The sequence below is a fragment of the Thunnus thynnus genome, chromosome 1 (assembly GCF_963924715.1).
Source record: "Thunnus thynnus chromosome 1, fThuThy2.1, whole genome shotgun sequence".
Taxonomy (NCBI): Eukaryota; Metazoa; Chordata; class Actinopteri; order Scombriformes; family Scombridae; genus Thunnus; species Thunnus thynnus.
The window spans coordinates 17,095,560-17,102,970 of NC_089517.1; positions in this window are offsets into that span (position 1 = coordinate 17,095,560).

The following is a 7,411-nucleotide window of genomic DNA, read 5'->3' on the forward strand; positions in this document are numbered from 1 at the left end:
AATTTTTCATTTAATTTTGGCAAAGTTTGGTCTCAAAAGCAGCACAGCCATCTGTTGAAAAATGTAGTTTATCAATGAGAAGAGATTAAATACTATTCTTATGATAACATGCTGATTTATATACTGTTCTTTATAATGATTGATCCATATGTTTGAGCATACAAAGACTCCAGTTTCCAGTAGCTCTAAATGTATTTACACACAGTGCCACAAAAAAACCATCAAGCTTTTAGAAAATTAGACAAAAAAAACATTTTTATTTGAAGGACATGCTAGAATATACAGTTCACACACACCAATAACAGGTTGTTTTTTTTTTAGCAGCTACTACAATGTGTGTGAAGTGTCACACTGTAAACAACCAAACACCCAAGGTTCTCACAGCACTCTTGAAACTGACAGACTGAAAGTGTAGCAAAATGACTAAAACATGTGTTGTGTTGTTTGGTGATGCAAACAGATAGAGATGTTTGTTGAGGGAAAATGTAGACACACACACACACACACACACACACGCATGCACACGCACACCCACACACACAAACATACAGCTGGAAGATAAGATGAAGGGTCAGTATCTGTTATAAGCATACTGAGGTGAATGGAGATTATTATTGTCACACAGAGGAGAAACTGTTTAGCAACTCCTCAGGGGGAATTGAGTCCTGCTGCAAAAAAATAATGATCATATAAGAAAATGCTGTAAGTTAATTTGTTTGGTTGGGTAATGCATCATCTACTGTATGTTCATAAGGTATCAGGGTATTTACTTGTGTCAAAATATAAGTTTCGTATTTGGAGCTACATCATTTTTTTTGCTGTTTCTGAACATATCATGGTGAGTGTAAGAGCTGTAGCAGATGCCACGATAACAGTTGAACAGTACAGTAGCGCAAATCTGAGTGTATATTGTTAGTGCTGCCTATTTAAGAGGAAGACTGCAGCATTGTGATAAGGCAACGCGCTGAAAATATTACCTTTGTTTAAGATCAAAATACTGAGGTTATGTTTATCTTGTAACGAAAGTTAGAGTGTTTATTCCTTTGGGGGTTGAGATCTCAGCTACACATTAAAAACATGCAAATCCTCTTTAAAATGTAAATGTCAATTTAATACTTTATGCAGCACAGTCAGGATTATTAATCACAGGGAACTTACTATTAAGCTGCAGTAAACAGTGATTTTAATTGATGATATTTACTTTGATCATACTGTGTGTGTAGTTTTCATGTCTGTTGTGAGATAAATGGCTTTTGATCAGTATGTCTCTCTGTTTTCCTTCTTAACTGATGGACCATAGTTGCCTGAGCCTCTGTTTGGGGAGCTGTTAAAACCACACAGACTGTCGCCTACCCCGACCAGCCCCCATCTTAATCACAGCTGCCAGAGCAAAACTGATGTCATATACAGTAGCATTTTCCGCAAGTATTAATACACAGAGCGAGCTGCAGTGAGCCAGGCACTATTTCCATCGCAACTATTTTCAGTGAAGCCAAAACATATTTCTTTTTTGTCTTTTTCCTGGTGACATTTTGTTTGTGTCAAGCGACAAAATACAAAAGTTGTGCGTTATCATGGACGTAAAACCCCTTTACTATAAGGACAAGTTTTTGTCAGCAAAGCCAGCGAGTGAGTCAAAGAGTTATGTCAACTGTTCTGATCACAGGTCATTTTAGGTTGAAACTGAACTGTGCAGGAAGAAAAACAGTCCTGCACATTGTCGATCACTTTATACTACTCACTTTATTTACAATCTTAATAGAAATATAATAGTCAGTTTTGACCGGGAACACCAAAGATGCTATTTTGTACCATTGTTTAAAAAATTGAGGGGAGTTACAAATAAATGTCCTATCTATATATTGACATCAAGTGGTCTGTGATAAATAGCACAATATGTTTCATTGGGTATTTTAGTATAGTCAACATAATCCATAAATGACATTTACAGGCCTGCAAAACTACAATCTCCAGAGAGAAGTGCAAAACTTGTTATCATTATTAGAAATTAAGTTAATAAAACTATATAACACAAGATCAGGTGGTAATTATGTATTATGATAGATTTATAAACAGTTATAATGGATTGGTCAACTTTGACAAAATATGGTAATGTGAAACGAACGGAGGCAAACACACACCTGTCTTTAAGACTTTCTGAAGTGTCAGAGCTTTTTTTTAAAAAAAAATGTATTTCATGAGAGTGGATGTGATTTCTCAAAATAAGTGTGTTGTCTGGGTTTGATTGTTAGCCATTAGGACTGAAGTGTCGCCTTTTGTGTCCTTTTCTGACCTTACAGGCTTTTAGACTACAATAATGTCATTGTGTGTAGTTGTCTGGTTGTTATAGAAGAAATACAGTTTTGAAAAATGTCTTGCAGCAATTTAAGATAACGATTCAGTCGAGAAAATGTATTTATAAATATAAAAAAACTGTATTCAACTCAAGTGATGTTAAGTTCTGTTGAAATAGTTACTGTATCAACTTTTATCTTTATCTCCTAACCAGACATTGACATTGACTCAATATTAACTCTGACCTGCGCAATTTCACCCAACATTTGAATCTAAAGTATCTATATTTTAGATCATTCATGTAATTTGTTCCTCTACTTTGCTTCTATAGTGCCTTTAGAAAACTTGTCAGACTCCATGAAGTCTTGTTGAAACTGTATTAGTTTGTCTTCCTTGTGGCCTTAGAGATGAAGTACATGCAGCAACAGTGACATGCTCTTAAATGAGGAACTGGAAACTTGTCTTTCAGATTCAGTTCCTTGAAGGCCACCTTAAAATGAATCCAGTTACGTGTCATATGGTCAGGAGGGTCCAGGCCTCAATAAGAGCTGGTTGACTTGTTGGTGTATCTTTCTTTTAACTTGTGTGTAACAGGGAGGTCTAGAGGTTTAATCTACTGTCCCTCAACCTTGCTAAGTACGAATTCTCTCATACAATACAATATACAGCCTGCTGAAATGTCCTGAATCCAGTCTCCAGCCTGCCTCAATTCCTACCAGCTTCAGGTGCTACATTATAGTAATAACTACACTCTGACCTCTTCTGTCGGAGAGAACAAGCAAAAAGGACATTTTAAATTGTACTGGATCTTATCAAAAGAAGATAAGGAGATAATGTTGAAAAATGTTAATGTCACTGTCACAGTGTCTGTGGATACAAATGACATAATTGACATGATTGAGTAAGACAGATCATAAACTTCAGTAAACAGAGGCTGGCAGATTTGCTTTTTGGCTTTATTACATCAAGTTCCACACAACTCGGTACAATACTGCTGAGACACAAATCAACTACAAGTGCTTTAAAAAAAATCGAATTAATGAATAGTTTTTAAAAAAAAAAACAGATTAAATAAGCTCAGAGTGTGTTTAGTTGAGCTCTTGCCTCTTGTTTTTCAGACTCTGCAGGTATATTGCAACATCATAAAAAGACCGTAAACAACATTACCCTGACAGATCACATGTCAAGCATCTTGTTTCCAAAATGTTTCCATTTTTAATGTGCATGTGACTATACAATGACTATGTAGGGAAGTGTTATTGATCTTAGTAAAATAGCATTGTGAATAATGAAAACATGTGTGACAGAGTTTGATGAATCCAGAAAAATTACCGGGAAATTTTCACACACACTGGTAGACACAGTAACATGGAAACCAAACCAAAACAAAAACAAAACCCAAAACACATGTGACAACTGAAATGTTTGTTTTTTTTGTAAAATCTGTGTCAAAGATGTGTTGATTCATTTAAACTCTACAAAATCTTTTGAGTCAGTCTTAGTGTTGTTGTATTAGCCTGCAGAAGGTGTTTTTTCTACAGTAAATAAAATACTTCAATACAAATTTGTGGTACTTTTCTTTAATATTTACACTTGATGCCACTTAATACTTTTACTCACAGAGAAATATTGTACATTTTATGACATTAATTTGTCTCCCATAGTTACTAACTACTTTACAAATTAAACATTTACTCAAAACTTCAAAACATATGATGGGCTTTTAAAATATGTTGCATTGTTATAAATTAAACCACCAAACAGTATATATATTAGTTAAAATTAGCTCCACTTCAACCAACTAAAATAATGTCACTTACATTAGTGCATCTGTAATAATGATAATCAAATAATATAATATACAATACTATAACACTCACAGTTTTATACTAACTACTCTACTTAGAGCAATCCTGTTTAACTTTGTTTGAACTGCAGCAACTGAGGCAACAAATGTAAGTTATAGGATAATAATGCAAAATGCTGAGATGTAGTTTAACAGTAACACCAAGAGAGTCAGCGAACAGACACAGTGTCAGTTGCACAACAATGTCTTTTTAAAGTTTGCCAACATTAGCCACCATAATTGGTCATAGCAGACCGAGTGAGGCAGGAGCAGAAAAACCCCTGAGTGTATTGAATTAGGCAAGAGTGCATTTTACTGTTTGCTTTTTTTTTCTTTCATAAATTAAACTTGAATTTATCAGAGGAAGAATGTGTTATTTGTTCTTTCAAAAGTCAGTCTTGCTTCAAGTAACAAGGAGAAACTTCTATATTGTTACAGCGGTAATATCAACAGGAGGAATAAGATGTTGATAAAGACCTGCACTATCTTTATCTATGGTGGGACTCCTGTTAATGCCTTGCATAATAGCAGGCAGAATCTGTTACCTCGCCTAGCTGTTTTCCCCTGTTTCCAGTTGTTATGCTAAGATAATGGACTGCTGGTGGTAGCTTTGCATTCATTGGACATGAGAGAGGTATTGATCTTCTCATATCTTTGTAAGAAAGCAAATCATTTCCCAAAAAGTTGAACTATTCCTTTATGTAAAAGTCAAGTCAAGTCAAATCAAATTTATTTGTATAGCCCAATATCACAAATCACAAACATCCTCTATGCTTAGACTATCGCTTCAGGAAAGGAAAAACTCCCTCAAAAATCCCTTTAGTGGAGAAAAAATGGAAGAAATAAATCTGAATACTTCTTCCACCAGCGAATGCAAACCAAAATGGGCTGCTCTCACCCTGCACAAACAACATATCTAATGAGGTATATTTAATATCCTACAGTACCCAGCATTGATATTTATTCAAGTGTATATATACAAGTGTAAGTGGCACACTGTGAAGTTACATACTTGAGACCCGCTGTAGCTTTGACCAAGTGCTAAATTCTGGTTTGGTCCCAACACAGGGTGTAACTGAGCATTTCACAGTTTTCTGTCTAAATGCAGTCACAAGATACAGATCTCTGATGGATAAAACCCACCCAAGCATGCAAACAGTTCCACTGGCAACTCTTAATTCACAGTCACACAGTTTGGCCCCTCGAGTCTTCAGGCCTGCTGGTTGGAGGTGTCAATGTTCTTATCTCTATCTTCGTACTTATTTTTAATAGACTACAACTAATTTTAAGGAAGCACAGTCAGTCTCCTGGTTAGCAAGTGGTTCTGTTATAGCTTTTAACTCACAGTAACACTTCAAAACACAGAGATTTTGTAATTAAATGGCTCAGTTATTTACTGTAGTCTGCCCTATCAACTTTTAGTATGAATCACTGAAGTCATACTAATTTCTCAACACTGGATACATTTTTTTTGTTATAATACATATTTTTTTTGCTGACATTTTCTTTCTCCCAGACATGTGGCGTCCCCCCTCGATTAAGTTTCAGAAGATTCTCAGCTCAGGGTCACAAGATCGTGCCCACACAGCTTTGCAGAGGGGAATGACACGCATGACCACTGACTGTGGAAAACAGGATACAGGGTACGTCGCAACAGGAAGTGTTGCACTCCTCCTCTGCAGAACATCAGTTTGACCAGAATGACTGCAGGTTTTTGATGTCCACACTCTGTAACTCCTGTGGCAGTATTCAAATTTCGTAATCATCTTCGCTCACCATTTCTTCTGAGATAGTTGAGTAACTCAGTTGAAAAAAAAAAAAACGTTTTTGCCAAAAAGAAAAGAAAAGAAAAATCCCCCAGGCAGTTAATTGTGTACCGTATAAAACATTTAATCATGTCAGACATCATACTTTGTACTTACTAGGTTTGTAGGCTTTTAGGAAAAATGGAGTTACAATCCCATAAATAACTGAAACAAACACAAGTACATACACTTCTTCTTAATTTGTGCTTTTTAACTCCACATAAAACATATTTCAGTGTGTAACATGAAAAAATCCAAGTATTTATATTGAAAACTGCAGAAGATATAACATTTATGAATGCATTTTAATTAAACAGTAGTACATGTTTGTATGTCTCTTTCTATCTATGCTGAAATTCTGATGATAAGCAAGAGGCAATACAGTCCAGCCAAACTCAATTCAGTTTTATCAAGAGAATTAAAAAAATATTTGAAGAATCAAATTCGACATTATGTTCATATGATATGTGCAAAGTAGCATATTAGTAATAAACTAAACTAATTTAATCTTGTGTGTATTCTTAGCAAAAATTAAAACAGGAGCAAACTGACAAAAAACTCAATTCTGGAGATAATAAAATGTCATTAATTATTAAGGAAATACTGCAGGTTAAATACTTTTAAAGTGATTTATCAGCTCATAAAGACAACATTGAGCATGTTCAATACACAAAGTAATACTAAAACATCCTCTCATATCAGCGTGCTTGTATAAGGAAAGTCAGGAAACGCCCACAGTCTCACTCAAAGAACAAATCTGCCCCAGTCTTACCGTTGCTCCTCTGTACAACATCCAGTGATGAGGTGAAAAGGTGTCCACACGGGAGTTGTTGAACTACTGGAAGCAAATTGCCAAAGGTGGTTGAAAAATGCAGGCTTTCTATATATCTCTGAATTAGCAGGGGAACTAAAAACTTCCTTAATTCTACCAATTTAGGTTGGTACCATAAGGCTTCTTCTTCTTCTTCTCCTTCTTCTTCTTCTCCTTCTTCTTCTTCCTTATTAAAACAAGAAGGTGACCAACTCTTCCTACAAAAACAAGTTTTGTGTATGCACTTTGAAACCTTTCATGGTGATGAGTTCAATTACTCCAGTCACATCTTGACAGCTTGATTTTAATGGTTATAAAGCTGACAGACTCCATTAGACTTAAGTGCTGAGCTTTTTTTTTTTTTCAAATTTGCCAAATATTAATGATCAACATAGACACAATGACAGTGACCTCTGTGTGTCAACACTGCACGTCCACCACAAAGCTTTTTTAAAAGCACCGTTTTTTCCTTTTCCTTGCATTTTCACATTTTCAGTAAAGGGGACAAGCTATTACATGTTCCTGACAGTGCTTGAAATACATTTACAGTTCAAGATGATACAGATCACATGTAAGCATACTAAAATTTTTGACTAATATACTCTTTGAATGCATTTGTTTCTCTGTGTCAGCTAAAACAAATAGATGCTTCCC